This window comes from Mytilus galloprovincialis, chromosome 9 (genome assembly GCF_965363235.1).
Source record: "Mytilus galloprovincialis chromosome 9, xbMytGall1.hap1.1, whole genome shotgun sequence".
Taxonomy (NCBI): domain Eukaryota; kingdom Metazoa; phylum Mollusca; class Bivalvia; order Mytilida; family Mytilidae; genus Mytilus; species Mytilus galloprovincialis.
Window position 1 is genome coordinate 82,547,557 of NC_134846.1, and position 19,524 is coordinate 82,567,080.

The 19,524-nt window shown below is 30.7% G+C and overlaps 1 protein-coding gene across 4 annotated transcripts in view; it reads right to left on the reverse strand.

Annotated features, from left to right (window-relative positions):
• LOC143046140 (putative chitinase 10) overlaps window positions 1-19,524 on the reverse strand; it is a 76,013-nt gene that overhangs the window by 45,401 nt on the left and 11,088 nt on the right. The window lies entirely within an intron of this gene.

A 19,524-nucleotide genomic window follows, 5' to 3' on the forward strand; every position in this document is an offset into this window, starting at 1 on the left:
ATACTTGTGTTTCTATGCCTTTATCTAGTTCTTTTACTTGTTTTTGAACTCAGAATCTACAGAAAAGAAGATTATCTCAGACAATATGTACAAAATGTGTTGTATAAATGACCCTTGTCTAACGCCCTGTTTGGATGAAGTCAAAAGTGGGGTTCTTGGTACATAAAATTTGAAGTCCACAATAAAGACCTCACTAAATTTGTATCAAAAGCACTTTACAATGTCTATTGTACCTGTTCCATCTCACATAATATCTTTCTTTTCTTCTGTAGGATAGCAAGTGGTTTAAATATAAGCCTGTTGAGACTAAAATTACAATCAAGTTTTTCATTAAAAAGGCAAAAATCTTTGTATCAGACCATACTGTCTGTAAGAAAAGTTAATTGCAAGAGCCTTTTTGTGCTCAGATTTGTTGTATCATATCACATGAGTATAGAAATGATAAAAAAGACACAATTTTTTATTTCTTATAGCCTCAATATGCATTTTTTAATGTAAATATGTGGCACGGCCTAAATTGACCCTTATTTTTTTCCAGTCTTACTTGGCTTAAGACCCTTTTAAACTAATATGATATGTTATTTGTGACTTTTCTTTCCATTTAAAGTACATTCAATACATATGTAAGGATTATTTATAACCAAAAAGCTTCACAAATTTAAAATTGCTGGAAAATATTACATCTTCATGTAAGGCCCCCTTTCATTGAAAAACCTCAATTTTTAGGCCCAGGCTGATATAAATTTGACTTTTGAATAATTATGCTAACTCTGATAAATCAAATGAGTACTCTATTGCTTTTAGTACATAATAAATGATATATTAGGGCATTTAAAAAGTATTTTTTTGCAATATTTTAATTTTCAAAGCCCAAAATGTTGATAGTTGAAATTATTCAATTTTAACGTCAAAATTTAACACGCAAAGATGAGTATAGAATTTAACATATTGTCTATAATATATATCCTATTGTTACGAAACTTTGCAAGTAGTGTTATAATTTATTAAGCTTTGGTCATACCAAGTTTTTTTAAGATTTGTCAACTCTTTCTATCCTATTAGGTCCGAGACCACAATTGTCGTCCCTTGATTTTCGTTGTTCACGAATATAGTCCCTAGTGTTAACAGTGGGTTACTTGCCAATAATTTTTATACCTCTTCCAAATTTATTTCTCCATGTTTAATGCCTCAAATTGTAAGTAGGGGGGTGAAATTACACTGTAAAAAAATTTGGGTCCAGAATTTTACAGAAAAGTAGTGATTTGGTCCAGCTGAAAAAGGTTAAAAATTAGCACTTCGGAAGCTGTCAAAAGATTTCAAGACACCCTAAACACAAAATTGTCCATATTTTGAGTTAGAGGCGATGAAGTTTTCTATAATTTTGATATAATTTGTCCCAAAAGTAGTACAACACACTGTAAAAATTTCATTGAGAAAGCGCAGGTGGGAATTTTTTAATTTTCATTTATGTTCTAAAAGAAATGCACTACGAATTAATTGTGTTCTCGGACCTAAGAGGTGAAGTCTGTAAATATAGAATCTGTACTTTGGCATCTTCCCTAAATGATTTGGTGGTGTCAATTTGTCAAATAGCATGAAACTAAAGGATTTAAACTTTTATTTAATAGAATATCTGCAAAAATGACCAATTTTGGCATTTTATGGTCAAAATAGGCATTTCAAGGCTTTTTCAATACTGATGCATACATGGCATCCTGACTTTCTATCTGACAGGCTTTCATGTGTCAATACTTGTGTTTCTATGCCTTTATCTAGTTCTTTTACTTGTTTTTGAACTCAGAATCTACAGAAAAGAAGATTATCTCAGACAATATGTACAAAATGTGTTGTATAAATGACCCTTGTCTAACGCCCTGTTTGGATGAAGTCAAAAGTGGGGTTCTTGGTACATAAAATTTGAAGTCCACAATAAAGACCTCACTAAATTTGTATCAAAAGCACTTTACAATGTCTATTGTACCTGTTCCATCTCACATAATATCTTTCTTTTCTTCTGTAGGATAGCAAGTGGTTTAAATATAAGCCTGTTGAGACTAAAATTACAATCAAGTTTTTCATTAAAAAGGCAAAAATCTTTGTATCAGACCATACTGTCTGTAAGAAAAGTTAATTGCAAGAGCCTTTTTGTGCTCAGATTTGTTGTATCATATCACATGAGTATAGAAATGATAAAAAAGACACAATTTTTTATTTCTTATAGCCTCAATATGCATTTTTTAATGTAAATATGTGGCACGGCCTAAATTGACCCTTATTTTTTTCCAGTCTTACTTGGCTTAAGACCCTTTTAAACTAATATGATATGTTATTTGTGACTTTTCTTTCCATTTAAAGTACATTCAATACATATGTAAGGATTATTTATAACCAAAAAGCTTCACAAATTTAAAATTGCTGGAAAATATTACATCTTCATGTAAGGCCCCCTTTCATTGAAAAACCTCAATTTTTAGGCCCAGGCTGATATAAATTTGACTTTTGAATAATTATGCTAACTCTGATAAATCAAATGAGTACTCTATTGCTTTTAGTACATAATAAATGATATATTAGGGCATTTAAAAAGTATTTTTTTGCAATATTTTAATTTTCAAAGCCCAAAATGTTGATAGTTGAAATTATTCAATTTTAACGTCAAAATTTAACACGCAAAGATGAGTATAGAATTTAACATATTGTCTATAATATATATCCTATTGTTACGAAACTTTGCAAGTAGTGTTATAATTTATTAAGCTTTGGTCATACCAAGTTTTTTTAAGATTTGTCAACTCTTTCTATCCTATTAGGTCCGAGACCACAATTGTCGTCCCTTGATTTTCGTTGTTCACGAATATAGTCCCTAGTGTTAACAGTGGGTTACTTGCCAATAATTTTTATACCTCTTCCAAATTTATTTCTCCATGTTTAATGCCTCAAATTGTAAGTAGGGGGGTGAAATTACACTGTAAAAAAATTTGGGTCCAGAATTTTACAGAAAAGTAGTGATTTGGTCCAGCTGAAAAAGGTTAAAAATTAGCACTTCGGAAGCTGTCAAAAGATTTCAAGACACCCTAAACACAAAATTGTCCATATTTTGAGTTAGAGGCGATGAAGTTTTCTATAATTTTGATATAATTTGTCCCAAAAGTAGTACAACACACTGTAAAAATTTCATTGAGAAAGCGCAGGTGGGAATTTTTTAATTTTCATTTATGTTCTAAAAGAAATGCACTACGAATTAATTGTGTTCTCGGACCTAAGAGGTGAAGTCTGTAAATATAGAATCTGTACTTTGGCATCTTCCCTAAATGATTTGGTGGTGTCAATTTGTCAAATAGCATGAAACTAAAGGATTTAAACTTTTATTTAATAGAATATCTGCAAAAATGACCAATTTTGGCATTTTATGGTCAAAATAGGCATTTCAAGGCTTTTTCAATACTGATGCATACATGGCATCCTGACTTTCTATCTGACAGGCTTTCATGTGTCAATACTTGTGTTTCTATGCCTTTATCTAGTTCTTTTACTTGTTTTTGAACTCAGAATCTACAGAAAAGAAGATTATCTCAGACAATATGTACAAAATGTGTTGTATAAATGACCCTTGTCTAACGCCCTGTTTGGATGAAGTCAAAAGTGGGGTTCTTGGTACATAAAATTTGAAGTCCACAATAAAGACCTCACTAAATTTGTATCAAAAGCACTTTACAATGTCTATTGTACCTGTTCCATCTCACATAATATCTTTCTTTTCTTCTGTAGGATAGCAAGTGGTTTAAATATAAGCCTGTTGAGACTAAAATTACAATCAAGTTTTTCATTAAAAAGGCAAAAATCTTTGTATCAGACCATACTGTCTGTAAGAAAAGTTAATTGCAAGAGCCTTTTTGTGCTCAGATTTGTTGTATCATATCACATGAGTATAGAAATGATAAAAAAGACACAATTTTTTATTTCTTATAGCCTCAATATGCATTTTTTAATGTAAATATGTGGCACGGCCTAAATTGACCCTTATTTTTTTCCAGTCTTACTTGGCTTAAGACCCTTTTAAACTAATATGATATGTTATTTGTGACTTTTCTTTCCATTTAAAGTACATTCAATACATATGTAAGGATTATTTATAACCAAAAAGCTTCACAAATTTAAAATTGCTGGAAAATATTACATCTTCATGTAAGGCCCCCTTTCATTGAAAAACCTCAATTTTTAGGCCCAGGCTGATATAAATTTGACTTTTGAATAATTATGCTAACTCTGATAAATCAAATGAGTACTCTATTGCTTTTAGTACATAATAAATGATATATTAGGGCATTTAAAAAGTATTTTTTTGCAATATTTTAATTTTCAAAGCCCAAAATGTTGATAGTTGAAATTATTCAATTTTAACGTCAAAATTTAACACGCAAAGATGAGTATAGAATTTAACATATTGTCTATAATATATATCCTATTGTTACGAAACTTTGCAAGTAGTGTTATAATTTATTAAGCTTTGGTCATACCAAGTTTTTTTAAGATTTGTCAACTCTTTCTATCCTATTAGGTCCGAGACCACAATTGTCGTCCCTTGATTTTCGTTGTTCACGAATATAGTCCCTAGTGTTAACAGTGGGTTACTTGCCAATAATTTTTATACCTCTTCCAAATTTATTTCTCCATGTTTAATGCCTCAAATTGTAAGTAGGGGGGTGAAATTACACTGTAAAAAAATTTGGGTCCAGAATTTTACAGAAAAGTAGTGATTTGGTCCAGCTGAAAAAGGTTAAAAATTAGCACTTCGGAAGCTGTCAAAAGATTTCAAGACACCCTAAACACAAAATTGTCCATATTTTGAGTTAGAGGCGATGAAGTTTTCTATAATTTTGATATAATTTGTCCCAAAAGTAGTACAACACACTGTAAAAATTTCATTGAGAAAGCGCAGGTGGGAATTTTTTAATTTTCATTTATGTTCTAAAAGAAATGCACTACGAATTAATTGTGTTCTCGGACCTAAGAGGTGAAGTCTGTAAATATAGAATCTGTACTTTGGCATCTTCCCTAAATGATTTGGTGGTGTCAATTTGTCAAATAGCATGAAACTAAAGGATTTAAACTTTTATTTAATAGAATATCTGCAAAAATGACCAATTTTGGCATTTTATGGTCAAAATAGGCATTTCAAGGCTTTTTCAATACTGATGCATACATGGCATCCTGACTTTCTATCTGACAGGCTTTCATGTGTCAATACTTGTGTTTCTATGCCTTTATCTAGTTCTTTTACTTGTTTTTGAACTCAGAATCTACAGAAAAGAAGATTATCTCAGACAATATGTACAAAATGTGTTGTATAAATGACCCTTGTCTAACGCCCTGTTTGGATGAAGTCAAAAGTGGGGTTCTTGGTACATAAAATTTGAAGTCCACAATAAAGACCTCACTAAATTTGTATCAAAAGCACTTTACAATGTCTATTGTACCTGTTCCATCTCACATAATATCTTTCTTTTCTTCTGTAGGATAGCAAGTGGTTTAAATATAAGCCTGTTGAGACTAAAATTACAATCAAGTTTTTCATTAAAAAGGCAAAAATCTTTGTATCAGACCATACTGTCTGTAAGAAAAGTTAATTGCAAGAGCCTTTTTGTGCTCAGATTTGTTGTATCATATCACATGAGTATAGAAATGATAAAAAAGACACAATTTTTTATTTCTTATAGCCTCAATATGCATTTTTTAATGTAAATATGTGGCACGGCCTAAATTGACCCTTATTTTTTTCCAGTCTTACTTGGCTTAAGACCCTTTTAAACTAATATGATATGTTATTTGTGACTTTTCTTTCCATTTAAAGTACATTCAATACATATGTAAGGATTATTTATAACCAAAAAGCTTCACAAATTTAAAATTGCTGGAAAATATTACATCTTCATGTAAGGCCCCCTTTCATTGAAAAACCTCAATTTTTAGGCCCAGGCTGATATAAATTTGACTTTTGAATAATTATGCTAACTCTGATAAATCAAATGAGTACTCTATTGCTTTTAGTACATAATAAATGATATATTAGGGCATTTAAAAAGTATTTTTTTGCAATATTTTAATTTTCAAAGCCCAAAATGTTGATAGTTGAAATTATTCAATTTTAACGTCAAAATTTAACACGCAAAGATGAGTATAGAATTTAACATATTGTCTATAATATATATCCTATTGTTACGAAACTTTGCAAGTAGTGTTATAATTTATTAAGCTTTGGTCATACCAAGTTTTTTTAAGATTTGTCAACTCTTTCTATCCTATTAGGTCCGAGACCACAATTGTCGTCCCTTGATTTTCGTTGTTCACGAATATAGTCCCTAGTGTTAACAGTGGGTTACTTGCCAATAATTTTTATACCTCTTCCAAATTTATTTCTCCATGTTTAATGCCTCAAATTGTAAGTAGGGGGGTGAAATTACACTGTAAAAAAATTTGGGTCCAGAATTTTACAGAAAAGTAGTGATTTGGTCCAGCTGAAAAAGGTTAAAAATTAGCACTTCGGAAGCTGTCAAAAGATTTCAAGACACCCTAAACACAAAATTGTCCATATTTTGAGTTAGAGGCGATGAAGTTTTCTATAATTTTGATATAATTTGTCCCAAAAGTAGTACAACACACTGTAAAAATTTCATTGAGAAAGCGCAGGTGGGAATTTTTTAATTTTCATTTATGTTCTAAAAGAAATGCACTACGAATTAATTGTGTTCTCGGACCTAAGAGGTGAAGTCTGTAAATATAGAATCTGTACTTTGGCATCTTCCCTAAATGATTTGGTGGTGTCAATTTGTCAAATAGCATGAAACTAAAGGATTTAAACTTTTATTTAATAGAATATCTGCAAAAATGACCAATTTTGGCATTTTATGGTCAAAATAGGCATTTCAAGGCTTTTTCAATACTGATGCATACATGGCATCCTGACTTTCTATCTGACAGGCTTTCATGTGTCAATACTTGTGTTTCTATGCCTTTATCTAGTTCTTTTACTTGTTTTTGAACTCAGAATCTACAGAAAAGAAGATTATCTCAGACAATATGTACAAAATGTGTTGTATAAATGACCCTTGTCTAACGCCCTGTTTGGATGAAGTCAAAAGTGGGGTTCTTGGTACATAAAATTTGAAGTCCACAATAAAGACCTCACTAAATTTGTATCAAAAGCACTTTACAATGTCTATTGTACCTGTTCCATCTCACATAATATCTTTCTTTTCTTCTGTAGGATAGCAAGTGGTTTAAATATAAGCCTGTTGAGACTAAAATTACAATCAAGTTTTTCATTAAAAAGGCAAAAATCTTTGTATCAGACCATACTGTCTGTAAGAAAAGTTAATTGCAAGAGCCTTTTTGTGCTCAGATTTGTTGTATCATATCACATGAGTATAGAAATGATAAAAAAGACACAATTTTTTATTTCTTATAGCCTCAATATGCATTTTTTAATGTAAATATGTGGCACGGCCTAAATTGACCCTTATTTTTTTCCAGTCTTACTTGGCTTAAGACCCTTTTAAACTAATATGATATGTTATTTGTGACTTTTCTTTCCATTTAAAGTACATTCAATACATATGTAAGGATTATTTATAACCAAAAAGCTTCACAAATTTAAAATTGCTGGAAAATATTACATCTTCATGTAAGGCCCCCTTTCATTGAAAAACCTCAATTTTTAGGCCCAGGCTGATATAAATTTGACTTTTGAATAATTATGCTAACTCTGATAAATCAAATGAGTACTCTATTGCTTTTAGTACATAATAAATGATATATTAGGGCATTTAAAAAGTATTTTTTTGCAATATTTTAATTTTCAAAGCCCAAAATGTTGATAGTTGAAATTATTCAATTTTAACGTCAAAATTTAACACGCAAAGATGAGTATAGAATTTAACATATTGTCTATAATATATATCCTATTGTTACGAAACTTTGCAAGTAGTGTTATAATTTATTAAGCTTTGGTCATACCAAGTTTTTTTAAGATTTGTCAACTCTTTCTATCCTATTAGGTCCGAGACCACAATTGTCGTCCCTTGATTTTCGTTGTTCACGAATATAGTCCCTAGTGTTAACAGTGGGTTACTTGCCAATAATTTTTATACCTCTTCCAAATTTATTTCTCCATGTTTAATGCCTCAAATTGTAAGTAGGGGGGTGAAATTACACTGTAAAAAAATTTGGGTCCAGAATTTTACAGAAAAGTAGTGATTTGGTCCAGCTGAAAAAGGTTAAAAATTAGCACTTCGGAAGCTGTCAAAAGATTTCAAGACACCCTAAACACAAAATTGTCCATATTTTGAGTTAGAGGCGATGAAGTTTTCTATAATTTTGATATAATTTGTCCCAAAAGTAGTACAACACACTGTAAAAATTTCATTGAGAAAGCGCAGGTGGGAATTTTTTAATTTTCATTTATGTTCTAAAAGAAATGCACTACGAATTAATTGTGTTCTCGGACCTAAGAGGTGAAGTCTGTAAATATAGAATCTGTACTTTGGCATCTTCCCTAAATGATTTGGTGGTGTCAATTTGTCAAATAGCATGAAACTAAAGGATTTAAACTTTTATTTAATAGAATATCTGCAAAAATGACCAATTTTGGCATTTTATGGTCAAAATAGGCATTTCAAGGCTTTTTCAATACTGATGCATACATGGCATCCTGACTTTCTATCTGACAGGCTTTCATGTGTCAATACTTGTGTTTCTATGCCTTTATCTAGTTCTTTTACTTGTTTTTGAACTCAGAATCTACAGAAAAGAAGATTATCTCAGACAATATGTACAAAATGTGTTGTATAAATGACCCTTGTCTAACGCCCTGTTTGGATGAAGTCAAAAGTGGGGTTCTTGGTACATAAAATTTGAAGTCCACAATAAAGACCTCACTAAATTTGTATCAAAAGCACTTTACAATGTCTATTGTACCTGTTCCATCTCACATAATATCTTTCTTTTCTTCTGTAGGATAGCAAGTGGTTTAAATATAAGCCTGTTGAGACTAAAATTACAATCAAGTTTTTCATTAAAAAGGCAAAAATCTTTGTATCAGACCATACTGTCTGTAAGAAAAGTTAATTGCAAGAGCCTTTTTGTGCTCAGATTTGTTGTATCATATCACATGAGTATAGAAATGATAAAAAAGACACAATTTTTTATTTCTTATAGCCTCAATATGCATTTTTTAATGTAAATATGTGGCACGGCCTAAATTGACCCTTATTTTTTTCCAGTCTTACTTGGCTTAAGACCCTTTTAAACTAATATGATATGTTATTTGTGACTTTTCTTTCCATTTAAAGTACATTCAATACATATGTAAGGATTATTTATAACCAAAAAGCTTCACAAATTTAAAATTGCTGGAAAATATTACATCTTCATGTAAGGCCCCCTTTCATTGAAAAACCTCAATTTTTAGGCCCAGGCTGATATAAATTTGACTTTTGAATAATTATGCTAACTCTGATAAATCAAATGAGTACTCTATTGCTTTTAGTACATAATAAATGATATATTAGGGCATTTAAAAAGTATTTTTTTGCAATATTTTAATTTTCAAAGCCCAAAATGTTGATAGTTGAAATTATTCAATTTTAACGTCAAAATTTAACACGCAAAGATGAGTATAGAATTTAACATATTGTCTATAATATATATCCTATTGTTACGAAACTTTGCAAGTAGTGTTATAATTTATTAAGCTTTGGTCATACCAAGTTTTTTTAAGATTTGTCAACTCTTTCTATCCTATTAGGTCCGAGACCACAATTGTCGTCCCTTGATTTTCGTTGTTCACGAATATAGTCCCTAGTGTTAACAGTGGGTTACTTGCCAATAATTTTTATACCTCTTCCAAATTTATTTCTCCATGTTTAATGCCTCAAATTGTAAGTAGGGGGGTGAAATTACACTGTAAAAAAATTTGGGTCCAGAATTTTACAGAAAAGTAGTGATTTGGTCCAGCTGAAAAAGGTTAAAAATTAGCACTTCGGAAGCTGTCAAAAGATTTCAAGACACCCTAAACACAAAATTGTCCATATTTTGAGTTAGAGGCGATGAAGTTTTCTATAATTTTGATATAATTTGTCCCAAAAGTAGTACAACACACTGTAAAAATTTCATTGAGAAAGCGCAGGTGGGAATTTTTTAATTTTCATTTATGTTCTAAAAGAAATGCACTACGAATTAATTGTGTTCTCGGACCTAAGAGGTGAAGTCTGTAAATATAGAATCTGTACTTTGGCATCTTCCCTAAATGATTTGGTGGTGTCAATTTGTCAAATAGCATGAAACTAAAGGATTTAAACTTTTATTTAATAGAATATCTGCAAAAATGACCAATTTTGGCATTTTATGGTCAAAATAGGCATTTCAAGGCTTTTTCAATACTGATGCATACATGGCATCCTGACTTTCTATCTGACAGGCTTTCATGTGTCAATACTTGTGTTTCTATGCCTTTATCTAGTTCTTTTACTTGTTTTTGAACTCAGAATCTACAGAAAAGAAGATTATCTCAGACAATATGTACAAAATGTGTTGTATAAATGACCCTTGTCTAACGCCCTGTTTGGATGAAGTCAAAAGTGGGGTTCTTGGTACATAAAATTTGAAGTCCACAATAAAGACCTCACTAAATTTGTATCAAAAGCACTTTACAATGTCTATTGTACCTGTTCCATCTCACATAATATCTTTCTTTTCTTCTGTAGGATAGCAAGTGGTTTAAATATAAGCCTGTTGAGACTAAAATTACAATCAAGTTTTTCATTAAAAAGGCAAAAATCTTTGTATCAGACCATACTGTCTGTAAGAAAAGTTAATTGCAAGAGCCTTTTTGTGCTCAGATTTGTTGTATCATATCACATGAGTATAGAAATGATAAAAAAGACACAATTTTTTATTTCTTATAGCCTCAATATGCATTTTTTAATGTAAATATGTGGCACGGCCTAAATTGACCCTTATTTTTTTCCAGTCTTACTTGGCTTAAGACCCTTTTAAACTAATATGATATGTTATTTGTGACTTTTCTTTCCATTTAAAGTACATTCAATACATATGTAAGGATTATTTATAACCAAAAAGCTTCACAAATTTAAAATTGCTGGAAAATATTACATCTTCATGTAAGGCCCCCTTTCATTGAAAAACCTCAATTTTTAGGCCCAGGCTGATATAAATTTGACTTTTGAATAATTATGCTAACTCTGATAAATCAAATGAGTACTCTATTGCTTTTAGTACATAATAAATGATATATTAGGGCATTTAAAAAGTATTTTTTTGCAATATTTTAATTTTCAAAGCCCAAAATGTTGATAGTTGAAATTATTCAATTTTAACGTCAAAATTTAACACGCAAAGATGAGTATAGAATTTAACATATTGTCTATAATATATATCCTATTGTTACGAAACTTTGCAAGTAGTGTTATAATTTATTAAGCTTTGGTCATACCAAGTTTTTTTAAGATTTGTCAACTCTTTCTATCCTATTAGGTCCGAGACCACAATTGTCGTCCCTTGATTTTCGTTGTTCACGAATATAGTCCCTAGTGTTAACAGTGGGTTACTTGCCAATAATTTTTATACCTCTTCCAAATTTATTTCTCCATGTTTAATGCCTCAAATTGTAAGTAGGGGGGTGAAATTACACTGTAAAAAAATTTGGGTCCAGAATTTTACAGAAAAGTAGTGATTTGGTCCAGCTGAAAAAGGTTAAAAATTAGCACTTCGGAAGCTGTCAAAAGATTTCAAGACACCCTAAACACAAAATTGTCCATATTTTGAGTTAGAGGCGATGAAGTTTTCTATAATTTTGATATAATTTGTCCCAAAAGTAGTACAACACACTGTAAAAATTTCATTGAGAAAGCGCAGGTGGGAATTTTTTAATTTTCATTTATGTTCTAAAAGAAATGCACTACGAATTAATTGTGTTCTCGGACCTAAGAGGTGAAGTCTGTAAATATAGAATCTGTACTTTGGCATCTTCCCTAAATGATTTGGTGGTGTCAATTTGTCAAATAGCATGAAACTAAAGGATTTAAACTTTTATTTAATAGAATATCTGCAAAAATGACCAATTTTGGCATTTTATGGTCAAAATAGGCATTTCAAGGCTTTTTCAATACTGATGCATACATGGCATCCTGACTTTCTATCTGACAGGCTTTCATGTGTCAATACTTGTGTTTCTATGCCTTTATCTAGTTCTTTTACTTGTTTTTGAACTCAGAATCTACAGAAAAGAAGATTATCTCAGACAATATGTACAAAATGTGTTGTATAAATGACCCTTGTCTAACGCCCTGTTTGGATGAAGTCAAAAGTGGGGTTCTTGGTACATAAAATTTGAAGTCCACAATAAAGACCTCACTAAATTTGTATCAAAAGCACTTTACAATGTCTATTGTACCTGTTCCATCTCACATAATATCTTTCTTTTCTTCTGTAGGATAGCAAGTGGTTTAAATATAAGCCTGTTGAGACTAAAATTACAATCAAGTTTTTCATTAAAAAGGCAAAAATCTTTGTATCAGACCATACTGTCTGTAAGAAAAGTTAATTGCAAGAGCCTTTTTGTGCTCAGATTTGTTGTATCATATCACATGAGTATAGAAATGATAAAAAAGACACAATTTTTTATTTCTTATAGCCTCAATATGCATTTTTTAATGTAAATATGTGGCACGGCCTAAATTGACCCTTATTTTTTTCCAGTCTTACTTGGCTTAAGACCCTTTTAAACTAATATGATATGTTATTTGTGACTTTTCTTTCCATTTAAAGTACATTCAATACATATGTAAGGATTATTTATAACCAAAAAGCTTCACAAATTTAAAATTGCTGGAAAATATTACATCTTCATGTAAGGCCCCCTTTCATTGAAAAACCTCAATTTTTAGGCCCAGGCTGATATAAATTTGACTTTTGAATAATTATGCTAACTCTGATAAATCAAATGAGTACTCTATTGCTTTTAGTACATAATAAATGATATATTAGGGCATTTAAAAAGTATTTTTTTGCAATATTTTAATTTTCAAAGCCCAAAATGTTGATAGTTGAAATTATTCAATTTTAACGTCAAAATTTAACACGCAAAGATGAGTATAGAATTTAACATATTGTCTATAATATATATCCTATTGTTACGAAACTTTGCAAGTAGTGTTATAATTTATTAAGCTTTGGTCATACCAAGTTTTTTTAAGATTTGTCAACTCTTTCTATCCTATTAGGTCCGAGACCACAATTGTCGTCCCTTGATTTTCGTTGTTCACGAATATAGTCCCTAGTGTTAACAGTGGGTTACTTGCCAATAATTTTTATACCTCTTCCAAATTTATTTCTCCATGTTTAATGCCTCAAATTGTAAGTAGGGGGGTGAAATTACACTGTAAAAAAATTTGGGTCCAGAATTTTACAGAAAAGTAGTGATTTGGTCCAGCTGAAAAAGGTTAAAAATTAGCACTTCGGAAGCTGTCAAAAGATTTCAAGACACCCTAAACACAAAATTGTCCATATTTTGAGTTAGAGGCGATGAAGTTTTCTATAATTTTGATATAATTTGTCCCAAAAGTAGTACAACACACTGTAAAAATTTCATTGAGAAAGCGCAGGTGGGAATTTTTTAATTTTCATTTATGTTCTAAAAGAAATGCACTACGAATTAATTGTGTTCTCGGACCTAAGAGGTGAAGTCTGTAAATATAGAATCTGTACTTTGGCATCTTCCCTAAATGATTTGGTGGTGTCAATTTGTCAAATAGCATGAAACTAAAGGATTTAAACTTTTATTTAATAGAATATCTGCAAAAATGACCAATTTTGGCATTTTATGGTCAAAATAGGCATTTCAAGGCTTTTTCAATACTGATGCATACATGGCATCCTGACTTTCTATCTGACAGGCTTTCATGTGTCAATACTTGTGTTTCTATGCCTTTATCTAGTTCTTTTACTTGTTTTTGAACTCAGAATCTACAGAAAAGAAGATTATCTCAGACAATATGTACAAAATGTGTTGTATAAATGACCCTTGTCTAACGCCCTGTTTGGATGAAGTCAAAAGTGGGGTTCTTGGTACATAAAATTTGAAGTCCACAATAAAGACCTCACTAAATTTGTATCAAAAGCACTTTACAATGTCTATTGTACCTGTTCCATCTCACATAATATCTTTCTTTTCTTCTGTAGGATAGCAAGTGGTTTAAATATAAGCCTGTTGAGACTAAAATTACAATCAAGTTTTTCATTAAAAAGGCAAAAATCTTTGTATCAGACCATACTGTCTGTAAGAAAAGTTAATTGCAAGAGCCTTTTTGTGCTCAGATTTGTTGTATCATATCACATGAGTATAGAAATGATAAAAAAGACACAATTTTTTATTTCTTATAGCCTCAATATGCATTTTTTAATGTAAATATGTGGCACGGCCTAAATTGACCCTTATTTTTTTCCAGTCTTACTTGGCTTAAGACCCTTTTAAACTAATATGATATGTTATTTGTGACTTTTCTTTCCATTTAAAGTACATTCAATACATATGTAAGGATTATTTATAACCAAAAAGCTTCACAAATTTAAAATTGCTGGAAAATATTACATCTTCATGTAAGGCCCCCTTTCATTGAAAAACCTCAATTTTTAGGCCCAGGCTGATATAAATTTGACTTTTGAATAATTATGCTAACTCTGATAAATCAAATGAGTACTCTATTGCTTTTAGTACATAATAAATGATATATTAGGGCATTTAAAAAGTATTTTTTTGCAATATTTTAATTTTCAAAGCCCAAAATGTTGATAGTTGAAATTATTCAATTTTAACGTCAAAATTTAACACGCAAAGATGAGTATAGAATTTAACATATTGTCTATAATATATATCCTATTGTTACGAAACTTTGCAAGTAGTGTTATAATTTATTAAGCTTTGGTCATACCAAGTTTTTTTAAGATTTGTCAACTCTTTCTATCCTATTAGGTCCGAGACCACAATTGTCGTCCCTTGATTTTCGTTGTTCACGAATATAGTCCCTAGTGTTAACAGTGGGTTACTTGCCAATAATTTTTATACCTCTTCCAAATTTATTTCTCCATGTTTAATGCCTCAAATTGTAAGTAGGGGGGTGAAATTACACTGTAAAAAAATTTGGGTCCAGAATTTTACAGAAAAGTAGTGATTTGGTCCAGCTGAAAAAGGTTAAAAATTAGCACTTCGGAAGCTGTCAAAAGATTTCAAGACACCCTAAACACAAAATTGTCCATATTTTGAGTTAGAGGCGATGAAGTTTTCTATAATTTTGATATAATTTGTCCCAAAAGTAGTACAACACACTGTAAAAATTTCATTGAGAAAGCGCAGGTGGGAATTTTTTAATTTTCATTTATGTTCTAAAAGAAATGCACTACGAATTAATTGTGTTCTCGGACCTAAGAGGTGAAGTCTGTAAATATAGAATCTGTACTTTGGCATCTTCCCTAAATGATTTGGTGGTGTCAATTTGTCAAATAGCATGAAACTAAAGGATTTAAACTTTTATTTAATAGAATATCTGCAAAAATGACCAATTTTGGCATTTTATGGTCAAAATAGGCATTTCAAGGCTTTTTCAATACTGATGCATACATGGCATCCTGACTTTCTATCTGACAGGCTTTCATGTGTCAATACTTGTGTTTCTATGCCTTTATCTAGTTCTTTTACTTGTTTTTGAACTCAGAATCTACAGAAAAGAAGATTATCTCAGACAATATGTACAAAATGTGTTGTATAAATGACCCTTGTCTAACGCCCTGTTTGGATGAAGTCAAAAGTGGGGTTCTTGGTACATAAAATTTGAAGTCCACAATAAAGACCTCACTAAATTTGTATCAAAAGCACTTTACAATGTCTATTGTACCTGTTCCATCTCACATAATATCTTTCTTTTCTTCTGTAGGATAGCAAGTGGTTTAAATATAAGCCTGTTGAGACTAAAATTACAATCAAGTTTTTCATTAAAAAGGCAAAAATCTTTGTATCAGACCATACTGTCTGTAAGAAAAGTTAATTGCAAGAGCCTTTTTGTGCTCAGATTTGTTGTATCATATCACATGAGTATAGAAATGATAAAAAAGACACAATTTTTTATTTCTTATAGCCTCAATATGCATTTTTTAATGTAAATATGTGGCACGGCCTAAATTGACCCTTATTTTTTTCCAGTCTTACTTGGCTTAAGACCCTTTTAAACTAATATGATATGTTATTTGTGACTTTTCTTTCCATTTAAAGTACATTCAATACATATGTAAGGATTATTTATAACCAAAAAGCTTCACAAATTTAAAATTGCTGGAAAATATTACATCTTCATGTAAGGCCCCCTTTCATTGAAAAACCTCAATTTTTAGGCCCAGGCTGATATAAATTTGACTTTTGAATAATTATGCTAACTCTGATAAATCAAATGAGTACTCTATTGCTTTTAGTACATAATAAATGATATATTAGGGCATTTAAAAAGTATTTTTTTGCAATATTTTAATTTTCAAAGCCCAAAATGTTGATAGTTGAAATTATTCAATTTTAACGTCAAAATTTAACACGCAAAGATGAGTATAGAATTTAACATATTGTCTATAATATATATCCTATTGTTACGAAACTTTGCAAGTAGTGTTATAATTTATTAAGCTTTGGTCATACCAAGTTTTTTTAAGATTTGTCAACTCTTTCTATCCTATTAGGTCCGAGACCACAATTGTCGTCCCTTGATTTTCGTTGTTCACGAATATAGTCCCTAGTGTTAACAGTGGGTTACTTGCCAATAATTTTTATACCTCTTCCAAATTTATTTCTCCATGTTTAATGCCTCAAATTGTAAGTAGGGGGGTGAAATTACACTGTAAAAAAATTTGGGTCCAGAATTTTACAGAAAAGTAGTGATTTGGTCCAGCTGAAAAAGGTTAAAAATTAGCACTTCGGAAGCTGTCAAAAGATTTCAAGACACCCTAAACACAAAATTGTCCATATTTTGAGTTAGAGGCGATGAAGTTTTCTATAATTTTGATATAATTTGTCCCAAAAGTAGTACAACACACTGTAAAAATTTCATTGAGAAAGCGCAGGTGGGAATTTTTTAATTTTCATTTATGTTCTAAAAGAAATGCACTACGAATTAATTGTGTTCTCGGACCTAAGAGGTGAAGTCTGTAAATATAGAATCTGTACTTTGGCATCTTCCCTAAATGATTTGGTGGTGTCAATTTGTCAAATAGCATGAAACTAAAGGATTTAAACTTTTATTTAATAGAATATCTGCAAAAATGACCAATTTTGGCATTTTATGGTCAAAATAGGCATTTCAAGGCTTTTTCAATACTGATGCATACATGGCATCCTGACTTTCTATCTGACAGGCTTTCATGTGTCAATACTTGTGTTTCTATGCCTTTATCTAGTTCTTTTACTTGTTTTTGAACTCAGAATCTACAGAAAAGAAGATTATCTCAGACAATATGTACAAAATGTGTTGTATAAATGACCCTTGTCTAACGCCCTGTTTGGATGAAGTCAAAAGTGGGGTTCTTGGTACATAAAATTTGAAGTCCACAATAAAGACCTCACTAAATTTGTATCAAAAGCACTTTACAATGTCTATTGTACCTGTTCCATCTCACATAATATCTTTCTTTTCTTCTGTAGGATAGCAAGTGGTTTAAATATAAGCCTGTTGAGACTAAAATTACAATCAAGTTTTTCATTAAAAAGGCAAAAATCTTTGTATCAGACCATACTGTCTGTAAGAAAAGTTAATTGCAAGAGCCTTTTTGTGCTCAGATTTGTTGTATCATATCACATGAGTATAGAAATGATAAAAAAGACACAATTTTTTATTTCTTATAGCCTCAATATGCATTTTTTAATGTAAATATGTGGCACGGCCTAAATTGACCCTTATTTTTTTCCAGTCTTACTTGGCTTAAGACCCTTTTAAACTAATATGATATGTTATTTGTGACTTTTCTTTCCATTTAAAGTACATTCAATACATATGTAAGGATTATTTATAACCAAAAAGCTTCACAAATTTAAAATTGCTGGAAAATATTACATCTTCATGTAAGGCCCCCTTTCATTGAAAAACCTCAATTTTTAGGCCCAGGCTGATATAAATTTGACTTTTGAATAATTATGCTAACTCTGATAAATCAAATGAGTACTCTATTGCTTTTAGTACATAATAAATGATATATTAGGGCATTTAAAAAGTATTTTTTTGCAATATTTTAATTTTCAAAGCCCAAAATGTTGATAGTTGAAATTATTCAATTTTAACGTCAAAATTTAACACGCAAAGATGAGTATAGAATTTAACATATTGTCTATAATATATATCCTATTGTTACGAAACTTTGCAAGTAGTGTTATAATTTATTAAGCTTTGGTCATACCAAGTTTTTTTAAGATTTGTCAACTCTTTCTATCCTATTAGGTCCGAGACCACAATTGTCGTCCCTTGATTTTCGTTGTTCACGAATATAGTCCCTAGTGTTAACAGTGGGTTACTTGCCAATAATTTTTATACCTCTTCCAAATTTATTTCTCCATGTTTAATGCCTCAAATTGTAAGTAGGGGGGTGAAATTACACTGTAAAAAAATTTGGGTCCAGAATTTTACAGAAAAGTAGTGATTTGGTCCAGCTGAAAAAGGTTAAAAATTAGCACTTCGGAAGCTGTCAAAAGATTTCAAGACACCCTAAACACAAAATTGTCCATATTTTGAGTTAGAGGCGATGAAGTTTTCTATAATTTTGATATAATTTGTCCCAAAAGTAGTACAACACACTGTAAAAATTTCATTGAGAAAGCGCAGGTGGGAATTTTTTAATTTTCATTTATGTTCTAAAAGAAATGCACTACGAATTAATTGTGTTCTCGGACCTAAGAGGTGAAGTCTGTAAATATAGAATCTGTACTTTGGCATCTTCCCTAAATGATTTGGTGGTGTCAATTTGTCAAATAGCATGAAACTAAAGGATTTAAACTTTTATTTAATAGAATATCTGCAAAAATGACCAATTTTGGCATTTTATGGTCAAAATAGGCATTTCAAGGCTTTTTCAATACTGATGCATACATGGCATCCTGACTTTCTATCTGACAGGCTTTCATGTGTCAATACTTGTGTTTCTATGCCTTTATCTAGTTCTTTTACTTGTTTTTGAACTCAGAATCTACAGAAAAGAAGATTATCTCAGACAATATGTACAAAATGTGTTGTATAAATGACCCTTGTCTAACGCCCTGTTTGGATGAAGTCAAAAGTGGGGTTCTTGGTACATAAAATTTGAAGTCCACAATAAAGACCTCACTAAATTTGTATCAAAAGCACTTTACAATGTCTATTGTACCTGTTCCATCTCACATAATATCTTTCTTTTCTTCTGTAGGATAGCAAGTGGTTTAAATATAAG